The sequence below is a fragment of the Canis lupus genome, chromosome 17 (genome assembly GCF_048164855.1).
Source record: "Canis lupus baileyi chromosome 17, mCanLup2.hap1, whole genome shotgun sequence".
NCBI classification, from domain to species: domain Eukaryota; kingdom Metazoa; phylum Chordata; class Mammalia; order Carnivora; family Canidae; genus Canis; species Canis lupus.
In genome coordinates, this window is record NC_132854.1 from 44,532,101 (window position 1) to 44,557,019 (window position 24,919).

The 24,919-nt window shown below is 35.3% G+C and overlaps 1 pseudogene; it reads left to right on the forward strand.

The window, feature by feature from the left end:
• Positions 1–14,235: 14,235 nt before the first annotated feature.
• The window catches only part of LOC140608253 (60 kDa heat shock protein, mitochondrial pseudogene), a 45,777-nt pseudogene continuing 35,093 nt past the window's right edge, over positions 14,236–24,919 (forward strand).

Here is a 24,919-nt window from a genome sequence, read left to right on the forward strand (position 1 = left end):
GAAATGGGAAATAATAGTCAAAGGATACAAAGTTTCATCTATACAAGATGAATAAGTTCTGGAGATTTATTGTATAGCATAGAGTATATAACAATAATGTATTTTATACTTAAGATTTTGCCAAGAGGGTAGGTCTTATGCTAGGTAACTTTATACATACAAAAAATAATAAATAAAGAGGGTGGAAGCAAGTTTTTGGAGGTGATGGATATGTTGACAGCATAGATGTGATTTCATGGGTATATAGTCAGCCACAAACTCATCAAGTCATCTGCACACATATGTACAGCTTTTTATATGTCAACCATACTTCAATTAAAGTGGTTAAAAAAACAACAAATTTTGGAGAGGATGTGGAGAAAGGGGAACTTGCACTGTTGGTGGGAATGTGAACTGGTGCAGCCACTCTGGAAAACTGTGTGGAGGTTCCTCAAAGAGTTAAAAATAGACCTGCCCTACGACCCAGCAATTGCACTGCTGGGGATTTACCCCAAAGATACAGATGCAGTGAAACGGCAGGACACCTGCACCCCAATATTTATAGCAGCAATGTCCACAATAGCCACACTGTGGGAGGGGCCTTGGTGTCCATCAAAAGATGAATGGATAAAGATGATGTGGTCTATGTATACAATGGAATATTCCTCAGCCATTAGAAATGGCAAATACCCACCATTTGCTTCGATGTGGAGGGACGTGGAGGGTATTATGCTGAGTGAAATAAGTCAATCAGAAAAGGACAAACATTATATGGTCTCATTCATTTGGGGAATATAAAAATTAGTGAAAGGGAGTAAAGGGAAAGGAGAGAAAATGAGTGAAAATATCAGTGAGGGGGACAAAACATGAGAGACACCTAACTCTGGGAAATGAACAAGGGGTAGTGGAAGGGGAAGTGGGTGGGGGGTTGGGGTGACTGGGTGATGGGCAATGAGGGGGGCACTTGGTGGGATGAGCACTGGGTGTTATTCTATATGTTGGCACATTGAACTCCAATAAAAAAAAAATTAAAGTGGTTAAAAAAAACTGGTTCTAAGTAATCAGCTGAGAGTAATATCCTAAATGGGTATCTATGATCCTCGAGGTTCACATTTTAACTACCCAACCTCCTTCCCCTATTACTCAGTGTAAATCCTCACTTTCTATTTTCCTAGGACACAAATTCTAAGGCCAATACTTTGCACATTCCTCTGCCTAGAATGCCCTTGACTTAATTTCTCTATACAAATCAGGGGTGCTAAAACTTCTAATGATATCTGTGATGAAACACAGGGTCTTCCTGCAACACTACCCTGAGAATGATTAATACCGCTTCCAGGTTTAGTGGGAAGATGACTGATCTTTGGTGTCTGCCATGGCTGAAAGAGAAGTGATTCCTTCATGCAAGATCTCTGTCCTCCCTGGTCCAAATACACACACTTTTCAAAACTCTGCACAATTACCTCTCCTATTAAGCCTTGCCTATCTATTATAGCTCACTATGACCGATGTAATTATAAAATTCAGCACTAATTTTTTCACATTTGTTTTGACACTTCTTTATTTCTTTTCAGTCTCATGAATATATCATAGCTTTATGTATCATGTTCCTTAGGTAGTAAGTGCCTAAAGGTTAGGATCCTTTCTTTCCTCCTCTTGCTCATCAGCACATGAATCTGTACTCTGTCTTCAGCAGATAGTCAAGAAGTCTGTTTGTTGAAAGAGCAAATGCCACTGTAAACCCAACTCACATTTTGTCTTCTTTAAGATGCTGGGATCTCATATTCTCCACAGTGACTCCTATGATATTTTATGTTCCTGATGTACAAAGCTGGCTTCTCAAGTTCTTAACACATCCTTGGCAATGATGCTAGTAGATAAATTGGCTCAGCCTCTCAAGTACATTCCCTAAGGTTCCTTGAAGCCCAGCAGCTGCTACAAATGTGCTGTACTTGATTCCCTTGGCAGGCTCATTATGCTCACCCCAGTCACCTGTTCTCACATTGCTTTGGCAAATTCACCTGTTGTGACAAATGTCCTCTCTTTTCAGCCAGACAATGATTCATCAAATATCTTACTTAATCAGGTATTTCCTCTTCTAAGTCTTTGTATGCATTGTTCCTCTCATTATTCTTGTGTGCTGAGTAAAATAATGTCTCAGATCCTAGAGCAGGGAAATCCTCTATTAAAGAATCTGGTATGAAAAAACTATGGTAATGTTTTTTGAGGGTACAGGTTTTGAATTTTGAGTATCCAAGTACACTAGTTTTTGATGACTTACCAGAAAATTGTCTGGCAAGAAAAAGGGGCCTTAGGAAAGCATTATATACATGTGTCTCTCTGTGTGTGTGTATGTATATTACCATTTTCCATAAAATATCATTAATTTTGGAGAAATTCAAGATTACTTTTATTACTAGCTCCAACTTTAAATAAGTAAAATGAAAAAATCTGTATTCAAGTAGGAAGCTGTTCAGCTGCCTTGCAATTTCTTCAAAGAGCAAATGTATGTTAAGCATCTTCTAATATCCTCATTCATTTCTTCCTTAAATTTCCAGCTTACTGAATATTTTCAATACCAGAAAACTTTCAAATGCCTAATCTAGCAATTATTCAAAATCTCCCTTTCCACTATGATCACCACGCAGCCAAACGTATACCCTGCATCAGTCATAGTTCACCCTTCAGCCACCACAACACTCCCAGCTCTGTACAGAATGTCCAGATGAGTTCTTGTTTCTTCATCTTGCAATAAGTACTTAAGCCCATTTTTTGATCAATTTTCTTCTAAGTCATCATGAACCATCTCATATACCTCCTTTTCAGTGAATCTTGCCTCAGATTCTCAAGGCCAATTAAAAGTGGTCCACTAGGGAGCATCTGAGTAGCTCAGTGGTTGGGCATTTCCCTTTGGCTCAGGTCATGATCCTGGGGTCCTGGGATCGAGTTCCATATCAGGCTCCTTTCAGGGAGCCTGCTTCTCCCTCTGCCTGTGTCTCTGCCTCTCTGTCTCTCTGATGAATAAATAAATAAAATCTTCTAAGAAAAAAATAAAAGTGGTTCACCAAGTTCCCACAGAACAATTTTCTATTACAATTGACCATGTTCTGAGAGTCTTCATGCCTGGAAATCCAAGAAGGCAGATCCTATCCCATTCTTTATGAATTGATACCTGGCAAAATATATGACATGTATGATGAACTTGATCAATATAGGAAAAATGATTGTAAATTAAGAATCATTTTTGATAGATTTTGTTTGTTCAAAAACAAAAAAAAACCCTAAGAGATTTGCAATAACATTACCACTGAAAAAAATTCAGAATGCTACACAAAATATAAAAAAGCATAACTACAAACCCACTACTGGACTGATGAGAGTATTAGAAATCCATAATAAAAGTGAAGGCAAAGGAGATAACTGGTGATTTTGAGGTTTGTTTTTAATGTATATATGAACTATGCTGTGAGAGGTCAGGAGGAGTGGGCCTTGGAGTGTTAACTCCACCCCCAAGCCAGTGAATATGACAACAGACAGCTGAATAATGCTGAAACTTAAAACAGTACATGTTCAATGTGACAGTGAACTTGAAATAAACTGCTATGCATGAGGGAAAAAGCAACAAGGGAACTTCCCTTTCCCCATATCATTACTGGGTCTAGGAGAAGCTATATTTTCTCCCTGTAATTTGGCCCTCCTCAAATCTGTGCTCCCAAATCCCAGTACTTGGATGGTTCAAAAATCCTCAAAGGGAAATTATAAAGTGACTATTGGTTAACAGAATTCCAGGAACCTGGTAGAAGCAAATGCAAATCCTTTTTGGATTAACTGAGTTCTCAGGATATCATCACTAAAAGAAATGTCTAGCAACAAAATTCATAACAGAATCACAATCCACACAAATAATGCATGCGCCATAATACCCAAGAAACAACAGAAAGAAACAAAACACACAAAGGTTTAGATACTGAAATTACTGGATATAGAATGTACAATAAAAACATTCATGTGTTTAAAAAAAGGGAAACTGAAGAATATGATCAAGGAACAAAATCTTTTTATAAATAAAAAAATTTAAGAACAAACATAACTTCTAAAAAGGAAATAATTTCAACTAATAACTAAATTTCACAAATGAGTTAAAGAGATTAGATATAAATAAAAAAAGACAATTGAAGAAATTAAAGATTGACTTGTGAAAACTATGCATATCACAGTCATGAAATGAAGAGATAAAAATGTAAACGGTGTTTTAAAAGATTATCTAAAAAGATTGAAAGGCTATATTTCATTTTCATGAGTAGGAACAAATAATAAAATAATGATTCACTTATTTCCAAATGCTCTGTAGATTCAGTGGCATTCCAATAAAAATACAGTTTGGAACTTGAGTAAGCAAATCTAATATGGTTTTGTATCAGAAAATACCCAAAAAGGACCAAGACACATGGAAAATAATAAGGAAGGAGACTCACTATGCTAGATATTACGACCAAACGTTTTTATATTAAAATAACATAATTAAGATAGTGTCTAAAAGCACAAAAATGAGAAACAGAGCAAAGAAACAGAATGAAGGATTCAAATTATAGTGAAAATGTATAAAATGTAGCTCCATGCATTTACCATGGATGGATATCTCAAATGTGATGTTGAGCCTAAATCATATCATGAAAGAAACATCATTATTATAGTTATATAAAGTTCAAAATTACATAAAAATGAGTGATATATTTTAGGAATGCTTTCACATGTGATGAAACAGGAAAGAAATGTAAAAGAATATGAGATAAAAATCAGGAGAATGTTCCTCACGAGGAAATTAAGAGAGACTGGAGTAAGTCTCTGGAGTAAGGATGATGTGAGAAACAAGGGCAGAAGAAAAATTATTCAACTTCCTTACTATTTGCAGCCCATTGACAAGTCCTTGAAACAGACAGAGTGACATTCCTCTAGGGACTCAACTGCCTGGATGTTGACTCTTTGCAAAAAACAGCAGGCAATCTTAGCCCAACCCCCAGGATCCTGTAAGTGTACTTGAACACATATAAGAATTCCTTTGGAAACTTTATCTTTAAGCCCCCTCCCCCACCGATTATATATGTTGGCAACCATTCCCCGAGCATATGACCCACCAATATACATCTGAAGGGTCTCCTGACTAAGGTTTTATTAGACAATAATAAATGACCTTTTCCTAACAATAGCTGGTTCCCTCAAGGTCCTGGAAACGTTGCTTCCAAAATTCCTTAGAGACTTATGCTGTCCCTAACCCCCTCCCAACTTTAAGATATATAATGGGCCACTCCTCATGACCCTAGTGCGGCTCTTTCTGCCCACAGGTCTTGTCCCCGTGCTTTAATAAAATTACCTTCTTGCACCAAAGACATCTCAAGAATTCTTTCTTGGCCGTTGGCTCGAGACCTCACCAACATTCCAACACTATGTAAATTGGTGACCCAGATAGGACCCCTCCTCTCACTCTAGCGAGCTTTTTTTTTCTGTTCTCACTTTTACTTAGTAAACTGACACTTTGCCCTTTTGTGTCCACGAGATTCATTTTTTGACTCTGCAAGACAAGAACCCTGCAACCCTGTAGCAAGGACACAGCAGAGTTCTATGAAATTAGTAATATTCTCTTGCTTATATGGTGTGGTGGGAATAGAGATATTTGTGTTGTATACTTTTTATGCCTCCATTCACATGTCTTAGAAATATTGCTTTCTCTCCTTATAATAAAAATTGAGATTTGATTTTGAATAACTAGTATTTATTAATTAACTCAACAAGTATTTATTGAGAACCTTCTGCATTCAAAGCCCTGTATCAGGTGCTGGGATACAGTAGTAAATAAACCAGATTAAGTTTTTATTCTGGTGCAGCTAACATTCTAGTTTTAGAAATAAAATGGTGAACATAATTCTTTTATTTCACTAATGAACAAACTGAGAAATTGAAAGTCCAGATGACTTTTTAAAAGTTCCAAAATGAGGATAAATTCAGACTTAAGTATCTCAGCTGTCTTGATAGCCAGTGCAGTGTTCTTTTCATTACAAATTCAACTATCTATATTCAGAAGAAATGCTATGTAATAGAGAGGCAGAGAGATGAATCAAAGGTGGAGAGAGGGAGAAAAAGAGAGATACACACTCATAAATATTATACCTAAACAAAAGCAAAAACAATACACCGAGAATGTGTTCCTGCAAGCATTTATCTGTTGGATGACAACCTGTACTCTTTCATTTCCGAATAGTCCTCATAAAAGGTCATCTCCTGACAAATATAATCATTAACATCTCGTTTTTGTTTTACATGGTGACAAACATTAAAATATGCCTTTCAATACCTCCAATTAAATGGGAGCAATTTAGCATCAATGATTAATCAATAATAAGTCAACAATAGCAAACTGCTTACATGTGAACGTATATTTTTTAGTAGGGACCTAGTGCCAATAGTAATACTTTCTTATTTTCTTTTATGCTTCTAGGCCTAATGATAATTGATCAAGCAAGGAAGTCTTTGCTAATTTGGAAAGGACCAGAGCTGGGTGACACCCTATATATATTTAAGGGTGTAGATTATGTATTTATGCATCTTTAAAATGAAAATGTGTAAAGCACACGTAAGTATTTAAAATTCTGTACAGACTACACATACTGGTGAATATTAAGAAAACTTCGTGAGTCATAATGTGTAACTCCACCTATCCTTTTTTCTAGGAATGTCAGTTCTACTTACAATAATATAATAACTCTTTAATTAAAGGACTTAATGCAATATTCCCAATGCTGGTTTGATTAGTTATTCCAAAGAGCAACTGGTTAAGAACTATTGACTGTTTTCCCTTGAGAAAAATAAATAATCATTCAATAATTGCAGATTTTCTTTAAACCAGCAAGAATACAAGTTACAACAACAAACACACACCTATATCATATAATACATATTTTTCACAATAGGGTTGGGAAACAATGAGACAAGATAGAATTAGACAGCATCAGAGGAGAACACAACCAAAACCAAAATCCAAATAGTTAATCAATATGGCTTTCTCTAAAAATGTCTTGAAATTTGATTTTTATAGAACTATAAAATGTATCATGCAAGTTACAATTTATGTATATTATTAAGTGAATTTAAAAGAATTGATTCAAAAGTCCCTGAATCTGTCACAGTTTCAAATTATTCAGCACTCAGAAAAATGCTTCTCATTAATAAAGTCTATTATTTTCCTTTTTGTTGTAAATAAAATGGTGTTTGGGTTGTCAAATAATCTTCTTTTCAGAGACAAACTCATCTTCATAGAGATTCCTAGAGATAAATAAAATGGTGTGATGTGACCCAGAATTCAAAATGACTAAACGAAGAAAGTACAGGATATGGTTTTAGCTTATTTAATATCTCTAATAAATAAACCTATCAGTCCTAGAATAGATGAAGGAATAAGGCATTTTAAAAAGCATACGGTGTTAATGGCATCATCACTTATACTCTGAATCAAAATGACAGGATCACCAACAAACTAAATGAGTACTCTCTGATCTGGAAATATAATTCAAAGGCTCATAGCTTGACTAGTCAACGGTGGTTATAATACTTATTTCTACTTTATTTAAGTCTGTGTTGTCTGTATTGCTAGAGACATAAGTATGTCAATCACTTAATATTACATCATATCCTTTGGAAGAGTTGAGGTTTTCATAAGCTAGTTGAGTCTCCTTATCAATAATACTTAGTTCTATCTTATTAAAATCTCAATATATTCCCACATAGCAGTGACCCTTATTCCCATAATATTCCACATGTTTCCAATAGAAAGATGAATGAGACATTGCCATTGGCCTGTGATTGTGGAGAAAGACAAGAGTACATAAATAATTATGACAATAAAGTGTTTTCTTCAAAATGCTTTGAGAATATAGTGTGGCAGATGCTGTATATTACCCCACATCCATGGTTATTCCTTTCCCTTACTAATTTATTCCATTGATATCTATTAGCCAAAAGCTGATTATTAAGCTGAAAACCAACTAACTAGACCCACTGCAGACAGGAATTGCTTTGCTCTTCAATTCCAGACTTGTGCTTGGGGTTGCCTACTCCCTTTTCTCCTTCTTCCTATCTAGAATGTGAATGTGATGCCTGGTTTGGGGCCATCTGTGTTGTAACCATAAGGACAAGCCACATACTAAAAACGGCAGAACATATGTTGACTTACCACGTCAACGCTTAACTACCATCCTGGAATCCCTGGTAGTGCGATATATAAAAAACCCCTACCTATTTCAGCCACTGTTGTAGGCTGTTCTGTTACACTTGGATTTCATCCTAAGTGATGCAGCAGAGAAGGGTAAGCTAGTGCTGCTCTTGATACCAAGGGAAGGTTTCTTATCTGAAAAACATTGGCAGAGCCTTGAAAGAAGTAGAAGAGCTCAGAAACAGAGGAAGAAAATGTGAACAATGTGGAGGGAATAGTAGTCTGTGTTTGAAGCATGGGTTTGGGGGAGTGGGTGCAGGGATCCCTTTAGGCACACAGATGCAGAAAGGTGGGCTGGAGTTAGATGCTCGAGGGTCTTGTGTTTGAGGCACAGGAGTCTGTAGTTTACTACTAAGTTCAATGATCTGTGGTCATCTTCCATTCACAATCATTTGCGTTAAGGTTCTGGATTAACATTTGCCAATGCACTAAATTGAAGCAAGATTTAGAAAGTGAACTAAGCAGGAAGCCAATATTCTCACAGGTCATGTGGGTCAGTCACTTACTAAATCTTGCTATAAGCTCACATTTGATGACTGCAGCAGCCAATGATGATTTTTTGTGATTTCCCACAAAAAGAGAGGCTTTTCAGCATCTCTATTCATTTGCAGAAGTCCCTCATAACTATTTCTGCTGTGACTTTCCAGGTCTTTTACTTCCCATGCCTCTCCCTCCTCCAGCAAAAACACAAGCCTGATTCCTGTAATCAACACTTTATTGGTAGAGCAAATTTAACACTGGTATACCTGGTAAGCAGCAAGAAGCTAACTTTTCATTAGTTCTTATCTGGTCCTTCTGCCTGTCATCTCTTCTATTCCACCCATGACACTGTGATCAGAATGCTCTTTCAGAGCACACACTATATATTTTCATGACTTCAAACCCTTGGAGGGTTTTCTACAACCCACAAAAACTGTTCCTGACACCTGCTAGATAATTGAGGTAGAGTAGCCTCCCCCATACAGTCTAACATCAGCTCTCTCACTACCTTTGTTTTCAACCTGACATCAAGTTACATCGATACTGCTTTCCTGGCTTAAAATGCTTTTCTGCATTCTATACCTTTGTACATCCTTTCCCATGGATTCTCCCTCAATTTTTATCTCATAAATTTCAATTCACTTATTCGAGATATAACACAAATGTCTATGATCGGCTCTTTGCCATTACCTCCAACCTTGCCCTTGATTGACACCACTAGCTCCCTGCATGTTTCTCAACATCCTACACACACTTCTATTACAGACTAGTTATCTACTATGTCATTTACACTTGCCTTTCTTCCTCAGGAAGACATGACTCTACTGTGAATAATCTTTGTAGCTCCATTGTTTAGTTTAGTAATACCATACTCTAAATACTTTTGAAATCAATGGCTCTGTTTTTATTCTGAATTGAAGGTTTTTAAGCATGGAATAGCATAATTGGATTTGTACCTAGAGAGATACTGTCATGGGAAATAAGTGTGACAAAAACAGTGGAGTGAGAAGAGACAAAAAGGCAACTAAAAGCAATATACAATTAGGAAATGTATGAGAAAATTGGCTACATTTCCATTTGGAGTGGTTACAATCTACGACATTGTCTCTACATTGTCTCTCGAAATCCACATTTTTCTAGGCATTTGCTGCTGAGAATGTGGCAATAGTTTCCCAACAAATTTGAAGGCTGAATTAGTTCTCCGGAGCATCCAGAAAAACTGCTGCTACACTCTTCTACTGTGCTATGAACCCCCAGGATCCTCTAGGATCACTATCTGCCCTAACTTCAGGGCCACTGAAAAGACATCAAAGGACCTCTTCAACCCAACCACTAATACTTGAGGAATAACATCTGTCAGCCGATAGTTAGTGATGAAACATAAGATTGCCCCTAGGAGATGCAGCACTCCAGCTTTGAGCTGTATTTTTAAGTTATGACTAGCAAGTGATTTTTTTTTGTACCAGGCTTTGTTGAATACAAAAAAGACAGACTGCCAGGCGTGTGAGTTTCTGAAAGAGAAGTAAGAATAAACCCCATGAAACCCATCAGATTGAATGCACTAATTGAAAACTTTACATTTGTGATAATTTGGGCCTCAGATTAACTTCCATGCATCCGTGTGGTTATTTTTGCAAAAATTTACTGGCACCAACTAAGTATCGAGGATATAATTGGACGCTACAGATACAGAGGTAAATTATCATCATCATTTCTGTGTCAGACAATAAGGAGACAAATAGAATACAGCCTGGACAACATCCTGATAGGTCTCTAATAAGCAGCCTTCTAGCACCAACATTTCCTGCTTTAAAATACAAATTTCTAAACGTTTTCCAGTTAACATAAAAAATAATCCCCAAAAAAAAAAAAAAATCCCACGATGGTATAAATCCACCATTGCATCAGGTACTTATAATCCTGGTAATCCACAATCCACTATAATTGACATAAGGACACCCCATAAAACATCCCATTTGACCTTGGAGTCAAGTGTACCTGACTCATGTTGTTTCGTACCTGATTCTCTAAGGCCTCTGTCTTTTCTAGTTAAGTAATGCTTCTATTTACTTAACTTCATATACAGCACATTAAAGACTTATGTCCTTAGATGCACTTCTGCCCAAATTACATGCCATTAGAGGCCTTGAAGAGGGTCATTCCTGTGATATTCTATGGCCACTGCTGCTCGGTTGGCTACTGACCTTTATTTAGGTCAATGCACACAGGACTCCCTTCCCCAATTCCAATACCCTTAAATACAAACCATTAGCGTCCAAGGTCCCACCACTAGGTCCATGCTTTTTGTTATTTTATTTGTATAAATGTTGAGAATTTACTCTGTGGATACAACTTGGTGCCCTACTCAGAGGGTGTTTGTTCTGTGAGATTCCCAATATTCCCTCTCCTCCCTCACTTTTGCTCAATACACTTCCTCAGACCCTTCAATTAGTGTCTACAAGTCTTCTTTCGCTTTTCTACCCAGCATCTATGGCCTCTGAGAAACCCTATTTTCCAATTCTTCATAGGGCCCCAAACATTGTCACTAATAACATTTACAAATATTAAACTCCTATAAGAGCTAGCAAACCTACTTCTAGAAAGAAACTCCACTCAGAACTTCACTGGGCCCTCAGTCTTTAGAAATAAAAAAAAAAATCACAAAATATGTTGTCAGTCAAATCCCCATCATATTTCTTAACACACTGACATAAAACTGTGTTAAAATTGTTTTTTAATTAGCTTTTAGCCTCTAGTGAACTAAAAGTTCGTGATATTTGAGGTCATGTTTGATTCATTTATTGTTGCTTCTGCACTTTGCCCACTGACTTGCACAAAGTGGAGCTGAGAAATATTTGCTGAATGAAACAATAGATGACTAGGTGGATCAACTCACTATGCACCTTTTAGGGTCTAGGGATCTTATTCTACCAGCCTTCCTGTTCAACCTCTTCCCACATCAAAGCCCAAAAACCTCCATTTGTATAAATCCTGACTCCACCCCTTACAGCTATGTGAGTTTGGGAACTTACAACTTAGAAACAGTCTGCTACCTGTAGAATGAGGATCGATGGTAGCACCCAAACAGAGGGCTGTTATAAAGTTTAAATTAGTGAATACATGTAAAATATTTTTTCATAGAGTCTGGCATCTAGACATACTTCAGATTACTATAATTAATGTGCTATATTTGCCAACTTAATTTGAGAATAAATGACCCAGTTTTGTTTATAGAACACTTCTAAAGGGAAATTTTCTCACATCTTTGTTCTCCTTAATCAACAAAGGTTGATGTAGCTAATGCTAATATGAAATAATCTTATGATAGTTTCTTCAGAAATGAAAAAGCCTACTCCATTACCTCTCCCTTTCCAGAGGTTAGCAGGAACTAAAAGAGGCAGAGAAAAATTGAAGCATGACAAGTAAGTAAATGGTAAAAAAATATTCTATGTAAGATTGAGGTTTTATCTTTGTAGGATTTGGTACTCTATTGTCTGTTTAATTGAAGATTATTTCAAAGACTGTCTAATGAATACAAAGTTAATTCATTTTTTTCCTGTGATGAAAAATATATATTAACTTTGAAATATGGTCTGAACCATTTTCTCTTTTCATTTCAGGGACATTTTAGACACCTCTACAATTCAATCTTTTATGTAATTTCATATCAGTAAGGCACAAAAGATTGTGTATGTCAATAACTGATTATTCAGGCATGAAGATAAAACTTTAATAATCAATGATAATATATCTTAATAGATAATATCAGCATATCTTTAATGTGGTAAGCTTTGACTATATCATATAATTAACTTCTTATATTCCTCTTTTATTGAAATCCAGGGGAAATATTATCCTCCATGTTAAAAATATTGATGCTTAACTGATTATCCTTAAGAATAGTAGAGACTTACCGTGCTCATCAGAATACTCATATTAAAAAAAATTATATTGTTAGGGATGGTGGGGTGGCTCAGTGGTTGAGCATCTGCCTTTGGTTCAGGGCATGATCTGGGGGTCCCAGAATCAAGTCCCACGTCAGGCTCCCTCCAAGGAGCCTGCTTATCCCTCTGCCTGTGTCTCTGTCTCTCTCTGTGTGTCTCTCATGAATAAATAAATAATACCTTTAAAAATAAAAATAAATACAATAAATATTTTTACATCTGTTAAGTTGCAGGGCATATTTTATTGCTTTACACACACATACAAATTTTAAGAGGAGATAATCATGTTGACAATTTACTCTGCTCTATTAATTTTGGTAATTAAACTCAAGTTGGTCATTCCAGTGGTGGAATATAAAACTGTGTAAGCCTTAAAAGCAAGCACAGAAATGCTGGAATATTTACTTACTATTTTTGTGATAAGAACACTTAACGAGATCTATGCTCTCAACAAAATTTTAATAATATAATACAGTAGTGTTAACTAAAATAATAATGGTGACAAAGAAGGTTGGAGGAAACTATTAGGAGGTGATACATATGTTCATGGCATGAATTATGGTGATGGTTTCACAGGTATATATTTCTCTCCAAACTCATCAAGTTGTAAAATACATTAGTATGAACACCTGTTTGCATGCCAATCATACTTCAATAAAGTGATTTTTAAAAAAAGAAATGCTAGAATATTTGTGTCTCAAAGCTTATTAGAAGCCCTCATTCCAGAATTTCACTAAGTTTTTAAGGACTGTGGTTGTACTTGGAACTAAGATATTTCTTATTTTCTGGGGTCTGCTAAAAAATTATATAGTTAAAAATAATAATATTATTTCTATAATGTAGATTGCCCATATGAAAGTACTGACTTCAAAACATTTAGTTACATGCAAGCACTTAACTAAAAATAAACAGCAACTTACTATTTGACTATGAAAGTTATTCATTTTTCAATAAAGGGTGATTTTAACTTTTCAAAGATTTCCTAACTTTTCTTTTCACTTTTTAAGCACTATATCCTTCTTGACAGTTTTCAAATGAAATACTGAGAAAAAAAAATGACTAATGAAATTAGGATATCCCAATTACCTTGTAACTTTTCCTTTTAATCACTTAAATGCAAATCAAATGGTTTTTAGAAAGAGTAGTAACACTCTGCCAAAATGTAATGGTCTATAAGCATCGATTAAATCTCTTTTTGTGCCTCATATTTAATTTTTTTACTTTGACACCGTATCCTCACTGGGATTACTCATGGGATCATAGCTATCTATATTTTGCATTTAGATCTGTCATTTAAAAACACTGCTCCTGCTTTAACTTATACAGCCAATGAAAACCCTTGAGTCCTAACATTCTAGAATACATATTATTTGGGAATCAAAACAAAAATACACAGGTTGAAGGAACTACTAGTGTCAGAATTAAGGAAGTATTTTTGCTTGTGACACTTCCCTACTAGAGTTATTATTTGCTTTAGTCTGCTCACACATCATTAGTTATTGTGAAATGTAGAAATTCCAGGGATAGAAGGAAGTGCAGTGGGTAGAGAAGAGGGAGACAGACACTAAAATGCACAGTGAAACCTGCAAAGCTTGGGAACAAAGAGCAAAAGCTTTCTCTCACTCCTGTAACAGACATGTTGAGTTCTGTGACAACGAAGTAAGAAATCATGGTAGGTCCAAATGTTCAATTTTCAACCAAGAATTTGGTTGTCGAGACCTTACCAATTTAACCTGCTGGTAAGAAATGTGATGTCACTCTGAATTGAGGCAGAGTAAGTATACGTTAATGTGAAGGTAAGTAGGTTGACATGCTGTCATGGAAAGTTGTACTTTTCTCCAGGCTTGCTAAAGGTCAGAGACAGAAAACATGTGTTATATTCTTTACCCAAGCACACAGCAAATCCAAGAAACTGTGTACCAAAGATACAGTACAGTTTAAAAATACAAATTGTTTCAATAAGAATTAATGAAAATTGAAAATACTTTAAATGGTCTATAATAGGAAATTGCTACTTCTGGTAGATTGAGTCAATGCAGTTGTAAAATTTCATAATTAGGGAAAAAACAGATACAAAAATTCATAAAATAATAAGTAAATAAGCTTAGAACAAAGGCTATATTTAAGCAATTAAGATTGATAAGGTCTAGATGGGAATAAAAACAAAACACTTTGTATGTTAGTGGAATTAGCAGGACTTTCACCCTAAATTTCTTTTATGTATTTTTTACTGTTTACACAAAGTTTTGTGCAACAAAATAAAATAAGGATAGTACAGGGAAAGTGTCTTGGGAATAAAAACAAAACAGTTTGTGTGTTAGTGGAATTAGCAGGACTTTCACCCTAAATTTCTTTTATGTATTTTTTACTGTTTACACAAAGTTTTGTGCAACAAAATAAAATAAGGATAGTACAGGGAAAGTGTCTCATTTTTGATCAATTATAAAGCTAGTAAAAGAAGGCTAGAAAATTATAAGCATATAAACTAAACACATTCTTACTATATATATAGTCCAGAAATATCATTTCTAGATATATACCCAATATAAATGTGAAAAAAGGTTCATCAAAAGTCAAAAGATATGCTCTAAAATATTCTTGGTAGCACTATTCATAATAACTTCAAGCCAAAAACTATTCAAATACCCATCAATGGTAGAATGGATAGGTAAACTGGATATTCACCCAGTTGAATGTTATAGAGCAGGGGGAATGAACGTCTACGATTACGTGCCATAATATGGACAAATCTCAGAAACACAATTTCAAAGACAGAAGAACATACTTGTCTTGTGTCTGGCTTTTCTCACTCAATATTATGTTTGTGAGATTCCATTTGTATAATGTAATTGAAAATCCACAATAAATCCTTTCAGAACAAATGTACAACACTTTAGGCCATGGGAAAAAATGTGCCAGAGAAAACTAAGAATTTCAATGGGCTATTAGGAGTCAACATGTACATCAAAGTTCAAATTTGCTACAATGACATACATTCATTTTACCTTGAAATCTTTATAATAGTTTCTCGTTATAAAACCTATGTGCATGCCCATATATGTATGCATTCTATATATGTATACATTAGACATGTATACATATGTGTGTGTGTATATATATGTATATGGAGATATACACAGATCTTATCACTTTACAATAGAGCTATGCCTGGACAAAACCATTGTAAGTTAAAAATACCATAAGTTGAAAATGTATTTAGTATACCTAACCTAGCTTTAACCTAACTTAAATGTGCTCTGAACACTTAGATTAGCCTACAGTTGGGCAAAATCATAGAACACACATCCTATTATATAATAAACTATTGATTATCTCATGTAATTTATTGAATACTGTACTGATGGTGTACAAAAAAACAGAATGACTGTAAACTCTTGTGATTACATGGATGACTGGGATCTGTGGCTGTTGCTGCTCCACATCCCAAGAGAGTGTTCTAGGGCATATCACTAGCCCAGGGAAAGGTAAAACTTCAAAGTATGGTTTCTAGTGAATGTATCACTTTCACACCATCATAAAGCTGCAAAGTCATAAATCAAACCATCCTAAGTTGGTCTGGGGACCATCTACATTCTAAAGCTTTTCTGTGGCAAAAACAGCTATATGTCTACCAAAGTATTGTCTTCCCTTTCCATAGTAAGAACTATTGCTGAGAAGTGGCCACTTAGCCAGGGACTCTCTTTACTAGACCCTCAACTCTTCTCTCCTCAGGTGAGATAAAATGACTACTTCTAGCCAATGGAACATGAGCATAAAGGATGTTTTGGTTAAGAACAAGCACACTTTCTTCACATTACCCTCTTCCCTCCATTTGCCAACAGGATCCAGAAAATCCAGACTAAAACTCCAAGATATTATTTGATGAACAAATCATAAGGTGGACAAAGCATGAGTCTCTGAATATCCACACAGGAGGCTGCCCATCTACCAGAATCATCCACATTGACTGAACTTTTACATGAGCCAAAAATAACCTATTAAGTCTGAAATTTGGAGGTTTGTTTGGTAGCAAATTAGTTTAATATAGTGTTTTGAGTTTTCTTTAATGCTGCCTTGACCCAGACTTGAGACCATGCCTAAAGGCTAGTCAGTTTCCCTTTTTGAAGTTAAGACCACACTCTAACCATTTCTCTTATCGGCGCTCACACACCAGCCTACTAAGCTCCTGCCCTCATCATCCTCAGGCCATCTACAGTCTTTGTGGCCCTGGAGCCCACAAAATCATCCAAATTAGCCAATCTATAAGAAGACTAAGAAACCTAGATAACTCTATTCTTCTTGTACATAATGTGCCCTCTATAGCTCCAGCTTGCTCTTCTCCTGTCCCAGGTGCAACTCTCTTTGTGACCCTGCCTCAAAGCCACCTCTTACTTGATTAAAGATATAAGTCACAAAGATTTCTGCCTTTCATCTATCCAAGTATTGTGTCCCACCATCAAAAGAATCTTAAATCTTATAAAATATGAATTCAGGGCTATCTTAATTAAAATATATCCCACACTTCTTTCTGTAAAATACGTTTAGCATTCAAAGATTTAATATTTGGGGGGGGGGTTCTCCCAAGAATACCAAAGGTTCATTACAAGTAGTAGTTTGTATATTTGCTGAAACACAAATTTGAATAACTTCAAGGATGGTTGAATACACACGCTATTTAACTAGCAATTGGGTTTATGGAGTTGCCCAGTATCTGCATTTCAATGTGGTTTTGTTCTTGCCTTATTAACTACCTTTGCAGAAAATATAGTAAAGTGCCAAAATCTGTATTTCTTTGTGAAAAACAATCATTGAGTGAAGGATAAACTTCAGTGAAATCTGAGAGGGTTGAGGGCAGCCCGGGTGGCTCAGCGGTTTAGCACCGCATTTAGCCCAGGGCGTGATCCAGGAGGCCCAGGATCAAGTCCCATGTCTGGCTCCCTGCATGGAGCCTGCTTCCCCCTCTGCCTGTGTCTATGTCCCTTTCTCTCTCTCTCTCTCTCTCTCTCTCATGAATAAATAATAATAAAAAAAATCTGAGAGGGTTAACAGGGCACAAGAAACAAATGGCTCTGCACAGAAATGTGATTGAGGAATATGTTGAGAGACTGTATAAATGCAGTAATTCTCTTGAATTTCATGTTTTCCAAAGATATCAACCATATCTCTCCAAAATGATAAAATCTAATCCTACAAATGCATAGGTATTACATATAAACCTATATAGTTCAATTTTTTTTCTTATCTTGTTGGTTTTGTCTTTGTCAATCTACTCCATTTTTTTCTTATATAGTACTAATATGAGAAATGTGAATTATTGGAGAAAGGGTCATTGTGAGCAATTAGTACTTGAAATTAGGGGAAAAAAAACAACAATCTCAGTATCTTCATCCTACTTACCTCCTCCTTCCCCATTTGTACAAAGAAGAGCATATCTGGGACTATTTAACTGGAAAATTTGCAAGTTGGTGATATGTGAATATTATTAGGAAATGTGCATTACTTTGTTTACTAGAGGCTTTGGAGATTTAAAAAGGAACTAAGAAGGGATCCCTGGGTGGCGCAGCGGTTTGGCGCCTGCCTTTGGCCCAGGGCGCGATCCTGGAGACCCAGGATCGAATCCCACGTCGGGCTCCCGGTGCATGGAGCCTGCTTCTCCCTCTGCCTGTGTCTCTGCCTCTCTCTCTCTCTCTCTCTCTCTCTCTCTGTGACTATCATAAATAAATAAAAATTAAAAAAAAAATAAAAAATAAAAAAATAAAAAGGAACTAAGAATAAAACATACACACTACCATAAGTACAAATTTATTGTGTAAATAATACCCATTCATATAACACATCAATTAAGTTAAATCATCTATTAAACAAATTTCTAACCAATGACTTAGCAGAACTATTCAGTTGTAGATTTAAACAACCAGCTAAAGGTAACAATGAAGTATACCGGCTAAGGTCACAGGCTCTGGAGTCAAACCATCTGGGTTTGCATTTCAGTTCCTCTCTCTATTGCTGTGTAATCTTGGATAAATCACTTCATCTGCTTGGACTTGAGTCTGATCATCAATAAAACAGATATAATAACAGTAATATCTTATAGTGTTGTGAAGATTAACTGAGTGAAGATGTATAAAGTACTTAGAACTATGCCTAGTACTAATGAAATACTGCTTATCACTATTACTTGCTATGAAAGATAGAGTCCAAGTGAGGTGATTCTAGCTCTGGACTAACTCTCTACATAATCTTAATAATCTTAATATCTGGGTCTCCAAGTCTATATCTACAAATGAAAGATGTGGGCTACATCATTTCTAAGGTCTTTGCTGACCCTAATTTTTTTGGAAATCAAATAATTACAGAAATCACTTGACTGTCACCTCAGTTACTATGCTCCTGATGACATTCTCATAAATGCTTTAAAATAAGCTGTGTGCACAATCTTTAGTACAGTGGCTGGTTGGTTGAAAGGGAGTTCTGAATGAATCAACTGCTGAGATCTTTCCAGATTCAGATTATATTTTTCTTGCTATAAAAACAATAGGAAATGGTGAGTTTAAGAAATTTCATTCCATAAGAGATATTGTATCATATTTGTGGATCACTAGTGTAACCAACGTAAAATAAGTTTGCACTGATAAATGCCATGTTGTGACGGACTCTCTCATGTTAATCAGTTTATCTTAACTTTTTAAGAAGTAGATTTATGATATGTCATTTAAATACCAAAATTACATGTTCCTTTGTAAGGCCAGCTCACTACTAAAGAACACTATCTGCTATGTATAATAAATTCAGCATAACACCTGATTTTGTAGTTACATTACTGCACTGTATTAAAGTAAATTTGTATTAAGAATAAAAGGAGAGAGATCATTTAGTAGCAGTTTCAGATAAAAGGTGAGCATTTGTACAAGATTTTCAAAAGTGCCTTTCTCTTTCAATACTGCCTTCATCCAATAGTGTGGCCTTGGTCAAAAGATGTCTATGGAAATTAACTTGAGGTATAATACAATTTGGAAAATAATTATTAGTCAATTATCAACTTTTAAATGTGATTTTTAAAATCCTCACACACTGAAGTCTATAACTGCTGTCATTCTGCCACAGATTGCACCCGATTTAATCAGTTTTAAACTAAGACGCAGATGGCTCTTGTTCCATAAAATCTCTGGTTTCTTTCTCCTTCACTGACCATAGTCAATCTGCATGAATCTCATAGCTGAGACTTAACATTTTCTTCAATTAGCCCAGGGCAGTAATAAATCAAAGATTCATTTCTGGAGAAGACAAACCTTACAGATACAGTGCTGTGAATATCAGATAGACATCTGTTTTGTGAAAGAATGTTGCTACTGGTGATCAGTTACACATTAATACATAATTTTCACTCATCTTTCCTGGGTCAAAATTGTATTATTTTACTCCTATTTTATGTTACTGAAGTGCAAGCTGCTTTAATTAAACGGATACATAATAATCAAGATTTACTCAGGCCAGATATAATCAATGTATATCTTTTCTACTTCAGCTTCTTGATAGATCTCAAGCAGAAGGCAGTAAACTGGAACCAACTTCACCACACTGATCAGCACAAACCCTGACCATATTTTTCCTTCTAGTAGTTGGTATGAAAGTGTTTTTTGGAAACACATATTGGTCTTATTTAGAATATACTTCAATAAGCTTTTTGAAAGATAGAAACTATGGCAGAGCTCAAAAATCTGAAATTAAGAGAAACTGTTATTAAGATCTCTTGGAAAGAAATTAAGGACAAAAATGACTGATATTTGAGGCTGGGTGGGGAAAGAGTAAGGATAGGGAAGGCTCCAACTGGGAGGAAGAGCCAAGGAGAAACTTCAAAAGAGAAATGTATGTAAGAAGTTTTCAGTTGGAATGTAATATAATATGATTTTGACTCCTCCTGATGACCCCTGGAATTATCAATTAAATTACCTTCAACAAAATTACATTATAAATTTGATATGAATGTTTTTTGTAGAAATCAGAAAAGAAGCCCAAATCTTGCAACAGGAGAGAAGAGTCAAAACAGCAGGGGGTGGGAGCAAAGAATAGCAGAAAACAATGCCTCATGCATTATGGCACTGGGTCATTTTCCAAAACCAGGTAGGATGCATCATAAGTTCTCCATGGCATTCCAGTCAGATTCATAGAGTGGATGTTTGGAATTTGTGTAAATAAAACATTACGAAAAATGTCCTGGCAGTAATGGATAGAGCATGAGGGTAGAGAAGGGGAAGAGCCATTTACCTCCATTTATACTCTTGTCTGAGCTCCACAGATTTTGGGACTGGGCCTGAATCTGACATTTGTGCTTTAAAAGATCATTTTGTCTATTTTTCAGAAACAGAATGGAGGCAAAAAGGACTGGTAAAAAGCATAGTATTTAGTAATATGTTGAATATTCCTAAAAAAGTCAATATGGTGTAGCCTGGGTAGTGATAGTGGGGATGGAGATAATTTGACAGAACTTGGTGTTTGATTGCTGTGGGGGTTGAGTTGAGAGAGAAGTCAAAGGTAATGCTCAGATTTTCAGTTTTCACAACTAGGTTGATGATAGTAGTTTTTAGTACAATAAAAAACAAAGAGGAAAAATTGTTTATAGACCAATGATGTTGACCTCAATTTGGAGTATAATAAAAGTGTTTGTGTGTAGGGTGCCTGGGTGGCTCAGTCAGTTAAGCAGCTGCCTTCAGCTTGGGTCATGATCCCTGGGCCCTGGGATGGAGCCCCATGTATTACTACTCCCTGCTCATGAGGAAGCTGCTTCTCCCTCTACCCCTCTGCCCAGTTTGTGCACATTGTCTTTCTATTAAATAAAATCTTTAAAAAAATAATAAAAATAAAGTGTTTGTAGGACTCAAGATGGAGAAGCCCAATAGGGCACTGGATTTTGTGATATAAGAGCAATATGATAGAAAAATACATGTGGGATTTATTAGCAAACAATAGTAACTAAAGCCCTTGGAGTAGATGAAATCAACTGAAAAGTGGTAGATGAAAAAAGATCCAAGGACAAATCAGTGAGTAAACCCAGTATTTTCAGAGATAAGAAGAGAATTCCACTATTAAATGTGTCCCCCAATATAGGTAGTATGTTGCAAAGAAGGTTAATGAAATAGAGTAAATAAAATGAAAAACATAAATCAATTCATAAAATGAATCAACAATATTAAATTCAGCTTATGCTTCAATAGCCAATACCACCCCACCTAATCCTGGGGATGTTGCCTCCAGAGATTTTCAGCAATTTTTAAAATGTATTTAATATATGCAATACACAAGCCAGTATAAGTACCCCACTTCCCATCCATGATATTCTTTAAATGGTTGTTTTTAAAAATCATTAAATTGTGCCATATTTAATAATTATAATTGAAACTGAAAGTAGTTGGTCATACTATTATGTATTATTTACAATAACTGTACTAAATTAACTTATTGACTGCATTGAATACTATATGCCAGACACTATGCTAAGAACATTTCACTCATAATCTCATTTAGTCCTCATGAAAAATTTATAAAGCAGCTACTATTATCCCCTTCTTACAAATAAACAAACTAGAGTTTAGGGAAATTAAATAACTTGGTTACAATCACAGACTTCATAAGTGCCAAGCTGAATTTTGAACTTAGGCTGATCGATATCAAACGTCTTAACATTATTAATTTATTTTGATGTTGGGAAAGAAAAAGATAAAGATACTCTTAGCAGTTAATTTAGGTTTAAGTGGCCTTTCTTGACTCACCATAATTTATAATAATAAGTAATTTGAGGACATCCACATATTGACTTTCTTATGTGCTCTCTATTAAAAAAAACTGAATCAACTTTGAGTTAGCTATTTGTTTCTGCAACATAAGTGACTAGCATATAATCAGTTTTAACTGAAGCAGTTAAATATTAATTTACCTTGGTATATAATATCCAACCAATTCTTGGCACCTGCATTACTCAAGTTATAACATAGAAAAATCTCATTAGCTTAAAAGAATTGAGAAAAAAATTTTTTGAATACATGAAAATTCCTAACTAGAGCATATCATATCTGAAACTCAGTTTGTTAATTAAATCATATCTAACACAAAATTACGACTAATTCTAAAGAAAATCACAGAGAGGCAAATTCTAGGTAAAATAATGTAACATAAAGTAAAATAAAATAAGTAAATCAAAAGAATTTCAACTGATCCCTTGATTACATCATGAAAAGTGACACTACTAAGGACTCGAAACATTCTCACAGTTAAACAATCCTCCTAAATTTTTATGTACACTAAAAATTTGTTTAACACATTTTTTCTTTGCATATAAAAGTATACTTTAGCATCATTCATACTCAAATAATCATAAATTCCTAATTAGTTAGGCATAACTAATGAGACATGACACTATTTTTAATTACTATAAAACCCATAAGCATCGCCATATGCTATAGTAAATATAAAGATGAAAAAAAAAAGATGAAATATACAAATGGACTTTAGTTATTCATGTTATGAGGTAGGTCAGGTCATAAAGTTGAGTCTATAACACTGAGGACTTATAAGGTAGATGGACAATCTCAATAAATAAATACCCTTTCAGAAGCAGAGCAATAGAAACTTGGGAAAGAAATGAAATATGTAATGGGGGAGAGGGAAATATTTACTTTCAGAAAATCAATTCAATAAAGATGTTCCATCTCCTCATAAATACACATAAATATAAAACATCCATTATTCTTCTTTAAGATTGATATATATGCACATATATTAGAGAGAGGAAGAAAGAGAAAAAGAGGGAAAGAGACATTCAAGTGAGGTAGACAAACAAGTAAATCTATCATTTCTAAAGTATTGATTTTAATTAGCATTTTATGCTTTCTCTGACTATGGTCTCTTTTTCCATAACCATTATCATCAATAATGAAATTTTATCGAGTCAGAACTGCCCCAAACATGAATACTGTCTTCAAGTACATTAGGTCTCCTTAGCACACAATTTTTGCATACTCTGAGGGTTTCCAATTTGTGAATTACTCTTTTAATATATTGAGCTTATATGTGTATTTTCTGATCTATCATTTTTAGTGACTTAACTCCTTTTATCTACGTGAAGATTTTACAATTCACTAAGACGTGGTAAGGGGAGAAAAGAGTAGTAGGCTTAGTATTACCAAGTTGTCAACAAAAAAGAAAAGCTATGTGCTGCTGCTACTTTAGAATTTTATGGTCTTATGATAACCCTGTTCTTCCACCCAACTATACATTCAGCTAACCTACACTTCAGAATTCCCTTTAATGAACCATTCATTCAAAAAATATTTGAGATCATCTCCTTTGTACTAGACATTATATTTTGTGCTCAGAGTGCAGAAATGAGCAAGGTATTTCCTGATCTCATTAAACTCATAGTCTATAGGGAGAGAAGTAAAAAACCAATAATTACTATGGGGTTTGTTATTGCTGTCATAAAAATTTACCCAGGTGCTATGAAAGCAAAGGAAAGAACAGATTTTTTTAATAGCCCATCAGATCAGGAGAATTTTATTAAAAGAGATTAGTTACTCTTGAGATAAATCCTGAAGTCCATGAAGAACTTCCCCAAGCAAAAAAGAGGTAAGAATGTTCCATGGCTGAAGAATAGCATGTAGGAATGCAAAGCACTGACTTAGTATCAGGCATCCAACAACTGGAATTAATTAAAATGGCTTAAGTAGAGATAGCATATGGAGCAGTAGCAGAAGATAGCTAGAAACAGAGGCAGGAGCCCTGTACAATAAACTAAGAGGTCTGAACACCATTCTGAAATCTAGAAACCACAGGAGACTTTAAAATAATTTTGTGTATTTAGCTAAGTAGCACCTTGACACAATTAACCTGGCAGCATATGCTTTGACAAGAGATTCAGATATTGGGTAAGAAAATGAGGAAATGCGCTATTGCAAGAATCAGAAAGGTGAACCCACTGTAAGGTAGTTGTGGGGATGACATTAGGAGGAAATATAAAGAAAGGACTGCATGCAGGCCTCTGGCTGACATCAATATATTCACTGAGGACAAGGTTACAGATATAAAGATGAAAAGCATTTTCAGTATAGTAGATGATGGACTGTGTCTTTGGAATACTAAAGTATCACTGGCCAACTAATCAGATACTCATATCTGGATGTCAGAAGAAATGCAGAGGTAAACATCAGGAAAGTAGCATTTGTATATATGATAGGGTTTGGTTGAAGTCACCCAGGGAAGA